This window comes from Myotis brandtii, unplaced genomic scaffold (assembly GCF_000412655.1).
Source record: "Myotis brandtii unplaced genomic scaffold, ASM41265v1 scaffold14, whole genome shotgun sequence".
NCBI lineage: Eukaryota > Metazoa > Chordata > Mammalia > Chiroptera > Vespertilionidae > Myotis > Myotis brandtii.
The window spans coordinates 1,261,931-1,276,272 of record NW_005354999.1 but is presented as its reverse complement, the minus strand read 5'-3'; the positions used below and the strand labels follow the sequence as shown (position 1 = coordinate 1,276,272).

General features: G+C 37.0%; 1 protein-coding gene across 1 annotated transcript in view; it reads left to right on the top strand.

Moving 5' to 3' along the window:
* Positions 1-1,032: 1,032 nt before the first annotated feature.
* The window catches only part of SPOCK3 (sparc/osteonectin, cwcv and kazal-like domains proteoglycan (testican) 3), a 197,202-nt gene continuing 183,892 nt past the window's right edge, over positions 1,033-14,342 (top strand). The window contains exons 1-2 of the mRNA XM_005860775.2: positions 1,033-1,037; positions 1,141-1,186. The gene's annotated coding sequence lies outside the window, so the exon portion shown is untranslated. The remainder of the gene's footprint in view (positions 1,038-1,140; positions 1,187-14,342) is intronic.

Genomic DNA, 14,342 nt, shown 5'->3' with positions numbered 1-14,342 from the left:
CCACCCGGGAGCAGGCCTAAGCCAGCAGGTCGTTATCTCCCGAGGGGTCCCAGACTGTGAGAGGGCACAGGCCGGGCTGAGGGACCCCCCTTCCCCCTCTGAGTGCACAAATTTTTGTGCACCGGGCCTCTAGTATATATATAAAAAGCCAGTGACCAGAATAACCGGTTGCTATGACACCCACTGAGGCCAGCGAACTGGCCCGATTGTGGGTGGGGCTGGGAGCCAACCTACCGCAGCCCCACTCCTGATCCCACCTACCCCAGTAGGGGGCGGGGCAAGCCAGCCAACCTCCTGCAGTCTCTCCTCCCGGCCGGCCCCACCCCTTATGGGCCCCCACCACCCCAATCGGCCCATGGCCCCTCCCCGCAGCCAGCTCTGCCCCAAGTTTCCCCCCACCACTTCGATCAGAGGCAAGGCCCGCCAGCCAACTTCCCGTGGCCCCTCCTCCTGGCTGGCCACAACCATGATCGCCCCCTCACACAACATTTGGGGGCAGGACCAACCAGCCAACCTCCCACCGTCTCCTCCCAACAGTCCTTGCCCTGATCCACCCTGATCGGGGCTGGGCCGGCCAGACCCCACCCGTGCACGAATTTGTGCAATGGGCCTCTAGTCAATTAATAAGTGACTGATTTACATCAAGTATATTTATACTTTATAGTCTAGTGGAAAATCACTTCGTATTTTTCCTGCTATATTAATGGTTCCATTTAATATTATAAAGTTGTGTAATTGGACACTGCCAAGATACTTTTATAGCTTATTAGGTCAGGGTAATTATCTGCATCTTATATTGCATGTTGAATTGCAATTGAAAGTACTGCATTATGATATTTAAGTGAAGTGGCAAACCAAAATAGTTAAATTATGAGAGTAACCACAGATTTGCAATGAAAAATTAGCACATTTATTGAAAGATATTTCTATAACATGTAAATAATGTGTTCCATTTTGATAACTTTGTTTTTCTCTTGTTCTTTTTATTTTTTTATTTTTTTTTTATAATTTGCTGCTTGCCATTACAGGAAGTGGAGGTTTGTATTCAGCTTCTGTATTTTCTATTTTATTTTAGATTTTATATGACTCTTTACATTGTATTAATTCATATCCACTCAATTCACATTATTTTCCCCTTAGGATGATTATTTCCGCACTTGGAGTCCTGGAAAGGCCTTTGATCAGGGTAAGAATCTAATTATTTTAAAATAAAAATCTTTACATGTCTATAATCACTGTTTTGAACATGATATTAACTGTCTGGTTAGATTTTAAAATACTGAATAGGAGAGCTTAGATGAATGAAAAAAATCTGCAATAATTGCTTTCATTTTAGAATAATGTAGTTAAAATATATTTATTAGGTAACATGATTATATCAAGATGACTCTTATTACTAGATGCAGATCTTAGGTTACAATTTAGGCTTCTGAGCTATACCATGCCCACTTTTTGTGATACAAGTCACTTCCTCCAATTTTCGAATATAGTCAAGTACAATCACTAGGAAATAGACATATTTGTGTAAAAATTCAAAATAAATGGCTTTGGTGTCTCTTTTTCAGTAAATAAAACAGTTTTATTTAAAACAGAGCTGACTGGTAATTAGACTCAGCTGGGGTCTTAGATAGGCCCAAATGGAAAAGTCTTTCGTATAATTGGGGTTTCCCGCACCTCTGTACACACAGTGTGTAGCTCTGGTTTGCTTACTTGAGAAATAAAAGCAGGGCATTATGCATGGGGAAGGAAGTACCTTTCTACCTGTGCAATGAGACTGAAAACTCAGGGCAACCGTTATTATATAAATTATTAAACAGATTTGTTTACTGAATTGTACACTATTAGAACCAGATACTTCCCTTTTTAAAGTTTTAAACAATAGGAATTTCTACTTTATATAGCCTAAAGTAAACTTACAAAAGATGTTACTCCATAAAATAGTATCACTTAAAAATAGAAATAATTTTTAAGAAGGAGCCATAATATGTTATTAAAGGAAGTTTAGGTTATGCCTGGGAACTTTTTATTATATATTTGGAATGAATGCTTCAACAGCCAATCTCTCTAAGAGGGAACCAACCTGGGTGGACCTAGACAGGGACGGTTGTTCACATTGATGTTAACCTGCAATCGGAAAAAGTCACTCATATCCAAGCCCTTCTTTAATATTAGTTTATTTCTTCTGTACTTCATGTGGCCACTGTGTTTGTGGAGTATGCATTTAAAATGTCCAAAAAAATTAATTTTGATTTGGTTACTAATAAGTCATGTGAAATGAACCAAAAGGCAAGCAATGAAAAAATAATGGCATGCAGATGGAGATATATTTGCAAGCTTTCTTGGGAAATGAATTTTTATGATAGAATTAGAAACCTTGAAAAATTAGAGTTATGTATGAAATGGATATTAACACTTAAATTTGCCATACGTGGTGCATCCAATTACAATAAAGATGGTGTGTGTGTGTGTGTGTGTGTGTGTGGTGATGTGTTGAACAATGATTTATCTCTCACTAAAAAAGTAAAAAAAATAAAAATAAAGATTGCTATATGGTAGCTTCCAAACCCTTATGTACCTTAAAAACCTTAAAACAGATTTATTTTAATTTTCAAAGAGGTTTTCAGCCTACTAACTTGTCAAAAAACATCGTATTTATGAGGCAAAGTGAAAGATCATGACATGATAATAGCTGATATTTATTAAGAGTGTCATGTATTGAGTTACTATTCTAAATATTCAATATATTAGTTCATTTGATCTTCAAAGTAACACTGTCAGATGATGTGGAAGGTGAGGCACTGAAGGAGGTTAAAGCTTCTGCCCGGGGTCATATTCTTACAATGTGACAGTCTGGATTTGGGTCCAGGCAGTCTGACCCCTGAACCCCATTTCCTAATTACTATGTGGTACTGTTCCTCATATGATAGCTTTGAAATAAAATAATGACATACTAACAGAATTTTAAACTTTATGCTTTAAAAATAAATATTTACTTGAATGAACTTTAGAAATAGAGCTGGATGCTTTGTTTCTATGTTTTAGACAATATTTTGTAGACTATCAGACCCTGGGTTTTGATTAATGGAACATGTATTGTTGATAAACATACATAGGAAAGTATCTATACTAATAATAGCCTAGGTGGTGTCACGCCCTCACACATCACGCCCTAATGTCACAAGATGGCCATCACACAATGGCCATATGCACAGCGAAGGCAGGGCCTGGGAGCCACTCCGTGTGGTGAGGCCAGGGTTCCCAGCATCTCCACAGCCTTGTGCTGAGGTGGCAGGTCCCAGAGGAGGAGGTGGGTCACAGCAGGGGAGGACAGTTGTGGGCGATTAGGCCAGCAAGCGAGGGCAGTTGGGAGTGATCAGGCTGACAGGGGAGGGCAGTTGGGGGTGATCAGGCCCCAGCAGGGGAGGGCAATTGAAGTCAATCAGGCTGGCAGGGGAGCGGTTAGGGGGCAATCAGGCAGGCAGGCAGGCAAGGGGTTAGGAGCCAACGGTCCCAGATTGTGAGAGGGATGTCAGACTGCCGGTTTAGGCCCCATCCAGGGATTGGGCCTAATCTGGCAGTCAGACATCCCCCTAGGGGTGCAGGGTGACCTGAGGGACACCCCCTGTGCACAAATTTTGTGCAACGTGCCTCTAGTTATATAGAAAAAGTTAGTTTGAGGTACATATATTTGTCTTCTATGTGTTTTTGGCTTTGAGTAAAATTAACTAATCCATTGGTAGACCATACTGAGGAGTAGGAAAAACATCCTTTTCCCATCCGATTCTGAATAAGATAGAGTGCATTATTTGAATAGAATAGACATGAGGTGTTGACTTCTAATGTTTGTTGTTTTTCCTGATGATATAATCTTTTGTTAAGTATTATTTTCAAAACATCATTGAGCTGTTGAACATAAAATAGAAGCCTTTTTATGAATGTTTATAGTTTTTAATATACTCTTTTTCATTGGTTTATGAACAACATAGCACATCAATATGAGTTGGTTTTTTATACTTTCTTTTTTGGAAATTTGTATATTTCCTGAAAAGAGTGAGAAAAATTTAGCTTAGTATTACATTTTTTTTAAAGTATCAACTATTTTTTTTGATTATCTAAAGTTTTACATATGTCTCCTTTTTTCCCAATTAACCACCCCCCCAGCCATTCCCACCCCTGAGGGCAAGCCCCCACTGCCCCAGTGTCTGTGTCCATTGGTTATGCTAATATGCATGCATACAAGTCCTTTGGTTGATCTCTAACCCTTCCACCTCCCCTGCCATTTATCTCTGGATCTATTTTTGTTCATCAGTTTATGTTGATCATTATATCCCACATATGAGTGAGATCTAGCATTACAATTTTTATGCTTATATTTATGCCATTTTTTAAACCATATTCATTCTAACATCATACTTCCACCTCCATAGGTTGCTTCACAAAATATGCAGGAATTAAAGTAACATTAATGAGCATGTAAATGAATATTTCATAATATAAATGGCATCATTTTTCAGCCTATAATTCCTCAGCACATAGGTATATGCATAAACATAAACACACATACATACACAAATAAACTTATACATATTTACACTCTACAAATACATTTGCACCTGTAAATTTGCTTCTAGGTAAAATTAACTAATTGTTCATACATATCTTATCTACCTTTTGGTTTAACTGTCACAGATTTTCCATCTCACATAATTTTTTTTTCATTAATCAGAACATTTCCACTTGGCTTATTTACCCAAAATAATAATAATAATAATAAATAAAGACTTTTGGTAAAATATAATGGCTTCAAATGAATTTAAGTAAAACTATTTTGGTGATGGTAAGTCTGCATTAAAATAAAAGAAAGCATTCCGATGTGTTAAATAAATTGCTTTGGTTATCTCCACTAGAAATTTCTGTGCCATTACTTCTCTTCATTAGTGTGGCTAATCATGAGTTGACATAATAGAAATGGACTGAAAAATAGTTTTAATGAGGACATGCATCTTTTTGAATACGGCATAAACATCCTATGCTTATGATGACAAAGGAAAGAAGAGATGCATGGATAAACTAAAGTAGTAGCATGATAAATATTTTAATAAATGCTTTGGATAGATATGCTGTAGCTTTAAAACTTTTTTTTTTCTTTTGTAGCAGTATGTCCAACAGAAACCACTCCATCTGTTAAACAATATCTCGACTGCAAAGCTTCTCTCACTGTTGGTGGATAGATAATGACACGGACAGTCACTATCGCCGTGGCAACAGTGCCCGGGAACTATCAGAGGAACATTGCACATGGCAGGCTGGCTCTGGAGCAGCCATGCCTCAGCTTCCTCCGGGGTTTGCTTTTTCTGCAAGTCTGGTGTGCCCTCGGGTTAAAACTTTTTTTTTTTACTTCTTTTCTCTTTGCTTCCTTAACTCTACATTGTTTTTTGGGTCACATCTTAATTTAGGTGTGTAAGTGATAAATTACTGGAATTTTTAGCAGTATTTCCTGACAGTTGTTTAGAGTCTCTACTTATACTGAAGTGCTATATCTACAAGGATCACCTTTTATTCAAAAGATGTTGTTTTTTGTTTTTTGTTTTTGTGTTTTTTGTTTTTTTTTCCTGTAGGATTTGATATCTAGGTGCCCTGAAGTGAGAGTTAGGAGCAAAATGCGCTTTCTATAATTCCCTAATTTTCCTCTCCAAACCAGTTTGGAGTTTCTCCACTTGGTATCTACCATGGCAATGAATTATAATCAATAGACTAATAATAGAGAAAGGGAATTTAAATAGATCCAGAGATTTCAGGACAAATTGATGTGTTTTACCCGCTTGTGCAGATTTCTGGGGATATGGAATTAGGGGGAAAAGGTGTATCTGTGACTTAGGTCAGCACTCTTCTGTCATTTCACTGCTGTTTTTTTGTTTTTTTTACGATGTTTTATTGATTTCAGAGAGAGGAAGGGAGATGGAGAGAGAAAAAGAAACATCAGTGATGAGAAAGAGTCATTGATCAGCTGCCCCCTGCATGCCCCACACTGGGGATTGAGCCTGCAACTCATGAAATGTGCCCTGACTAGGAATCAAATCTTGACCTCCTGATTCATGGGCCAATACTTAACCACTTAGCCACACCGTCCAGGCACAGCTGTTTCTATTACGTCCAGAGCTCTCTGGGAACAGCAGCTAATTTGGTCACATTTAATTCAACCAAAAATCCCAAAAGTGAAATTCAAACTGCTCAAAATCCAGTTAGGAAAGATAGGCTGTGAATAGCTAATCTTGTATCTAGATGAGCAAGAATTGGAGGGAGGTGAAAAAGAAAGACTCTGCTCTCTGAAAGGCCAGTGATATGCTTAGCCATATATGTACCTATTGTTTCTGTCTTTTCAGGATCAGTTCTTAGAGTTTTTATCTAATTCTCCCAATTCTTCCTATCCATTTGCAAAACTCATCACATATTCCAACAGTCACAGCTTGAGATGCCCCTTTGCATAGATCCCTGGCTACTAAAGGAGAGGTGTTGATATTTCTTCTGGAGCTTTTATTCCCTTCAATGAACAGAGCTGCTACATTATTATGGCTGTATTTATTTCTGAATTTTAAAAAGACTAGCATTTGAGAAATGCACCCCCAACTATCTTTTCCTTTTTAAAATGCATTATAAAACTTCTCATTTATTTATTTATTGCTTAATCTTTATCATTGAAAGTATTGCATATGTCCCTTTTTCTCCCTTTGACCCCTTATAGCCCGCCCCCATCCCTTCTCTAGGCCTCCACCATCCTATTGTCTGTGCCCATGGGTTTTGCATATATACATTTAAGGCTTCTAATGCTTTGAGTTCCTTTAAGGAGAGAGAAATGCTTGTTCTTCTGAAATCAGAGATAAGAGCAGTGGTTCTCCGCCTTCTGGCCCTTTAAATACAGTTCCTCATGTTGTGACCCAACCATAAAATTATTTTCGTTGCTACTTCATAACTGTAATGTTGCTACTGTTATGAATCATAATGTAAATATCTGATATGCAGGATGGTCTTAGGCGACCACTGTGAAAGGGTCATTCCACCGCCAAAGGGGTCGCGACCCACAGGTTGAGGACCGCTGAAGGCACTGTATAAATGGATTACACAATGTAGGTATTGACTCTCCCACAGATGCTTTTAATTTTCACTTGTTTACATATGCTTAGATGGTTTTTATTGATAATAGTCTGAAATAATAGATAGGTCTGATCCAAGCTTCACAATAGAGGCATGGTAGTACCATAATGCTGCTTTGTTTAAAAGCTTCGGTCTTTTTGGCATTTTTCTAGTGGAAAAATTGGTGTTCCACAATTGAAATTCAGTGTGGATAATATGCAAAGATGATTATATGATTATAGTATTTTATAAAAATGCAAATTCTGAACCATTATTTGATCTGAATCAATATTTGATAAACTCAAAATAATTGATTTTGGTTTGTTGTATCATTTTGAAATAATTCCTTGTTAGCTGAGAGCTATGCCAATTTGCATCATACACTTTATATCATTTATTTGGGCAAACTTGGCTTATAGAAGCCTCTGTAAAACTGCAAAGACATATTCAACCTAGAATCCCAAAGTACACGTTCCTTTGCTCTATGTCAGATTTAGTACATAAGAGCTACATCAGGCTTCTGTATGACAATATATTTCAGCCTCCCATCTAATTATGATTTACTTATACAAAAATACTATTCCATTTGTTTCACACCATAATCTTTAATATATAGAAATCAAGAATATTAAAATTGTTTTGATCTAGGTCAAATACTGCTTTTTTTTCTCCATAGATAATAAAGTTTGTATGAAGGTCTGTGTTTTTAATTTAGAAGATAAAATCTAGAAAAATAATACTTAATTTGGTTTTTATTCCAGTAGCCTACATAGGTGTGCAAAAAGTCAAATTATATTTATTTCTCTTTAATGAACTTATATGTTACTGAATTGTCAATCAAATTTATAGAGCAAGGGGTCAATAAAATATAATTCAAAGGTGTTGAGATATTTAAAAAAATATTATTCTTATCTCAATCCTTGTTAGTCTAACATAGTAATAAATATTGTGAAGGTTGAAACATCAGTAGATACAGATAGGAAGTAATATTTTTGGCAGGAATCCTCCACTGGCTAAAGGAGTGATTTTCAGTCATACCTGAACATGGGATTACAAAGCACTCATTTAAAAATACAGTTGCCTCGGCCTGGTCCCTAAACATTTTGACTTAAGTTAGCTGGGTCAGGTGTGCGTGTGTGTGTGTGTGTGTTAAACAAAATTTACTATTTTAACCATTTTTAAGTATATAGTTTAGTGGTATTACATACATTTACATTTCTGTGCAAACATCACCAACATTCGTCTCCAGAACTCTTTTATTTTCTCAAACTGAAACTATACTCATTAAACAGTAGGACTTCCTCCTCCCAACCCTTAGCAACCACCATTCTACTTTCTGTCTCTATGAATTGGAATAGTCTACATTTCTCATATAAGTGGAATTGTACACATTTGTGACTGGCTTCTTTCACTTACCATCATGTGCTCAAGTTTCATCTGTGTTGTAAAATGTGTCTGAATTGCTTTCCTATTTTAGGCTGTATAATACTTTATTTATGTATTTACCACATTTTGTGTATCCATTCATCCACTGACGAACCTGTAGGTTGCTTCCACACTTTGTTGTGAAAATGCAGCTGTGAACACTGTGGTACAGATATCTCTTTGAATCTCTTCTTTCTGTTCTTTTGAGTGCACATCTGGAATTAGGAGTTGCTGGATCAAAAACAATTCTGTTTTTTGATGAACCACCATGTTATTCTCCATAGTGGTTGCATCATTTTACAGTCCAGCCAGCAGTGCAGAAAGGTTCCAGTTTCTTTAGAGCCTAGCCAACATTTGTTATTTTGAGCTTTTAAAAAGTAATATCCATCCTGATGGGTGTGAATGTGTTTGATTTTTAAACTCTACACTTGTTTATTTTATGCCAATATAGTTGAGAATCACCAGGCACAAGCACACAAGCAATGGCTTATCAAAATATTTCCTTTCAGTCATTCTGTTCTACAGTACTCAGAAGATGTTTGTTAAGATGGTTATTCTTTTGAAGGCAACAAAATGTATCATGGAATTTTTATTTTATTTTTAAAAAATATATATATTTAATTAATTTCAGAGAGGGAGAGAGAGGGAGAGAGAGATAGAAACATCAATGATGAGAGAGAATCATTAATCAGCTGCTTCCTGCACACCCCACACTGGGGATCAAGGCCACAACCCAGGCATGTACCCTGACCGGGAATCGAACCCTGACCTCCAGGTTCATAGCTTGATGTTCAACCAGTGAGCCACACCAGTTGGGCTGTCAGGGAATTTTTAAAAACTTATTTACCTTTTCAGATCCAGTGCCAGAAGTAGGTGCGAAGGGGGTTTCAGAATGGATTGTAGGCATCAACAAAACCTCAAAAGATAAAGTCCTTGTTCCCATTGAACAAGCACTTCCTATGTGTCAGGTATTATATATAAGACAATCCTTGTACTAACCTTAAGAATTAAATATATCCTTTAATTTATGAAGGAAACGAAAGTTAAGAGATGTTGATAAAGGTAACAAAGCTAAGTAGGGGTTGTAGCTAGGTTTGAAATCTTGCAGTAGTGGATTTTGAAGTCCATTTTCTCTCTTACTATGTGATACTCCTTTAGATTCAACTCATCTATATGCATAGTTTTTATCTCTTTCTCACCTCAGACATACATCTTTTTCATTAAAAAATATTGTAGGAATGATATAGGAATATAGGTTGCAAAAGGGTCAATCATCAGATACACTTGGATTATATTTAGAATTGCTCCAGTACTAAAGAAGGAGATGTTTGTAACTTGCATTCTCATTTTTAGAGTATAGGGATATACATTTTAAACTCACTTATATAATTGTTATATAATAAGTGCAAGGGTTATTATTATTCTATCACTTGAGAATAACAGCATATCTGTAAGACACAAAATTGTTTCAAGGATGTTTTACAGCTTCTGTGGGCTTTCTTGGAAATTACTTTTTATGGAAATATGCTGACCAGAATTCTCACCCCACTTACTTATATGCAAAGGAGAAAAAAAATACATGTGTTTCTAGAACATTAGCAGTAAAGCTTAGAGGTCACTTGGTCTGATCACTAATATAATTAAGGAACTTTTACCTCTATAATGTCTCTGACTTCCAGCTTTGAATTAGACTCTCTATGTGAATATGCCATTCTATCCTCACATAGCACTTATTATCTGAAAACTACATATTTTTTTAAAAAAAATTTTATTGATTTCACAGAGGAAGGGAAGAGAGATAGAAACATCAATGATTAAAGAGAATTATTGATCGGTTGCCTCCTGCACAACCCCTACCTGTGATCAAGCCCGGAGAATTATTGATCGGCTGCCTCCTGCACAACCCCTACCTGTGATCAAGCCCTCAACCGGGCATTTACCCTTGACCAGAATTGAACCCGGAACCCTTCAGTCCACAGGCCAATCAATGTTCTATTAACTGAGCCAAACCAGCTAGGGCAGAAAACTGCTTCTTTAACTATAATTTATTTCATTCTTTCCAATTTTTGGCCTTATATACTTATTCTAGAATGAATAAATTTATCCTTCTACGTGAAAGTGAATTGAAGAATTAAAAGTATTTTATATGGTACTGTTTTTAGAAGCTTTTAATTATTTTTAAAATGAATGAATGTTTTTGATCGGAATACTCTGATAATGATCAAAGAGCATGGGATGCCATGGCCACAGTCTCTTCTAATTCTAACATTTCACAAATGTTTTTCTAGATTAGTAATTTGCTATTTAGTCCTAGATTTTCTTTTCTTTTATTTCTTCACTGCATGTGTCTTGATAGTTCTTTTTTTCATTTTTTATTGAATTTATTGGGGTGACATTGGTTAACAAAATTATACAGGTTTCAGGTGCACAGTTCTACAACCCATCATCTGTACACTATATTGTGTGTTCACTGTCCTGAGTCAAGTCTTCCATCACCATTTATCCCCCCTAGTCTGTGCTTTTAATGTTGCATGAGAAGCTGAAATAAATGATTGGCAGGCAGGATAGTTGGGTGGACATTTATTTGACTGTGCCATGTAGTCATGAGTTTGAATCACAGCTATGGTCAGACAGGCAAAATTACCTTATGCAAGTAATTTCACAATACTAGAGTTCTTTTCCCTTTGATAAAATATGAATAAATTTCTAATTGACAGGGTTGTGAAATTAAATAAACGTGTGTAAGACCTATACACACAAAATATATAAAGTATTTAGTGTGTTTTTCTTTCTCTTACTCTTATATTTCTTCTGAAAAAAATCCACAACTTTAAGTAACTTTTACTACTTTTATTCATAAAAATTTTTTGTTCTGATATAAAATTTTTCCATTCTTTTCAATCTTTTTAAAAAATGTATTTTTATTGATTTTAGAGAGAGAAGAATGGAGAGGGGGGAGAGAGAGAGAGAGAGAGAGAGAGAGAGAGAGAGAAAGAGAGAGAGAGAGAGGAGAGAAGGAAGGAAGGAAGGAAGGAAGGAAGGAAGGAAGGAAGGAAGGAAGGAAGAAAAAAAACATTGCTATGAGATAACATCAATAGGCTGTCTCCTGTGTGCCTATGGAGCCCATAGCCCGGCATGTGCCCTGACTTGGAATCGAACTGGCGACCTTTCAGTGCACAGAATGACACTCAACCCATTGAGCCACACTGGCCAGAGCTATCTAATATTTTAATAGCCAGGGTGGTCATGGGAATTATTATGCTCAGTATTCTGGCATGACATTGGTTAAGAGAGTTTATATGAAAAATTATCTTCCTTGAAAAATTTAGAGAAATTTGTAATGCTCAAGACATTGGATAGAACAAAGTGTTACTTGATTATATTAAGCAGGATATATTACAATTTAATAATTAACACAATGAAATGTATTAGTCTTCTACATAGCACAGTATAGTGTGCTAAAATAGAATACCAGTCTTGGAGGTAATAAGCTAGGCTTTGTTTTCTAGCTTTTTAAATTGTTAATATGAAGCTCAATTCTCTATAACTTAAAAGACAGACTTTTTAAAAATAATAATATTAGTACTCCTTATTATAATTACTTTTCTTTTTTATTTTAAATAATATGACAGAAAAATTTTCTTGCTTGGTGGTGGAATTAAAAAGATTTATCAATGTTTCACCTGTAATGCCTTGACATTTCCCTGTTTAAATCAAATAAGAAAGCTTGAACATAAAAGATATTCCTTTATTTATGAGTCTGTCTTTATTTTGCTTGGTAGTTCACTTTGTTTATTAAATCCCTCCTGAGTCATAGATAGCAAGCAGGCAGACAGCTCTGGGTGGTGGGAGTGGGAATTTGTGAAGGTGGAGGGATTGAGAAAAATAATAAAAGAAAGAGAGAGAACTCATGGACATGGACAACAGTCCTGGTGATTGTGGGGGTGGGGGTGGAGATGCATGGGGTCATAGCAGGAATAAATGGTGATGGAAAAAATAAATAAAAAAGATAGTCCTTTAAATAAGGTTCAGTAGGATGTTCTGTTTTTTATAAATAGATCTTTTGGCCCTGGCCAGTTTTCACAGTGGTTAGAGCATGGGCCCAGGGATTAAAGGGTCATGGGTTCGATTCTGATCAAGGGCATTTACCTCAGTTACAGGTTCCCACGTGTGGGAGGCAGCCAATCGATGTGTCTCTCTCATATTGATGTTTCTTCTCTTTCTCTCCCCCTCCTCCTTCCCTTCTGCTCTCTCTATAAATCAATGAAGAAAATATCCTTGGTGAGGATAAAAAAAAATAGACCTTTTGTTTTTATTTTTAGTTTACAGCAAAATTGAATGGAAGTTACAGAGAGTTTCCATATACCCTCTTTCCCCACATGTGCATAGTCTCCCTCATTATCAGCATTCTCCAACAGAATGGTGCATCCTATATAATAAAGGCTAATATGCAAGTTGACCGAACAGCGGAACGACCAGTCGTTATGATGCGCACTGACCACCAGGAGGACGATGCTCAATGCAGGAGCTGCCCCTGGTGGTCAGTGCACTCCCACAGGGGGAGTGCCGTGGACATCCCCCAAGGGGTCCTGGACTGCGAGACGACACAGGCCAGACTGAGGGAGCCCCCCCCCCACCCCAGTGCACGAATGTCATGCACCAAGCCTCTAGTTTGTTATAATTGATGAACCTGCATTGACAGGTCATAACCACCCAAAGTCCACAGTATACATTATGGTTCATTCTTAATGTTGTACCTTCTACAGTAAGCATGTCAAACTCAAAGGCTAACATGGGCCAAATAAACAAGGTTTAAGTTTATGTGGGCCGAAAAAAAACAAAAGCTTCAATTTTCAAATAAATGTAGGCTTATTTCCAGAGACATGCTGAATACAAAGGGCTGAAATAGGTGAATAATCGTTAACATAAAGTAATAGAATATCTTAATAAAAATTAATGTTTTTTCTTGAACATTAACTTACTAGACACTGAATAACTGCACAAATTAATAAGCATAACGCAAATAAACCAATTTTTCTTGTTCTCCGAAAGTGAAATATTTCCTGTTGTGTACACTAAACAAGTGAGTACAAGACTGATGAGGTGGCAATATTCGCTAAAATATTCACTGATAGCATTAGTGGAGAGAAATGGTGCGCCTGCCCATAAGGCGTGTATGGGAAACGAATGCAACACGATTATAGTAATCAGTCATTAGCAAATATTGTCGTTTGTTATTAATAACTAGAGGCCCATTGCACGAAGAGAATTGTGCAATAGGCCTTCCCTTCCCCTGGCTGCCGGCACCAGTTTTCCACTGGCACCCGGGACCCAGGCCTTCGCTGCTCTGGCCGACTGAAGCCTTCAGTCTTCGCTCTGCAGCTTTTCGCCTATGTATGCAAATTACCCTCCATCTTTGTTGGGTTAATTTGCATACTCTCCTGAGTGGCTGGTGAGCGTAGCAGAGGGATGGTCAATTTACATGTTTGTCTATTATTAGGTAAGATTATGTATAACAGGATATTGTAAAAATTAAGTTACGTAATTTTTATTAAAACATTTCTTACATACCATTATATTGGCTGGGCCGCAAAAATATTTGTTGTGGGCGGCGAGTTTGACACGCTTGTTCTACAGGTTTGGACAAATGTATAATAACATGTCTTTGTCATTGTGGTATCATATAGAGCAGCCGTGGGCAAACTACAGCCCGCGGGCAGGATCCGGCCCGTTTGAAATGAATAAAACTAAAAAAAAAAAAAAGACCGTACCCTTTTATGTAATGA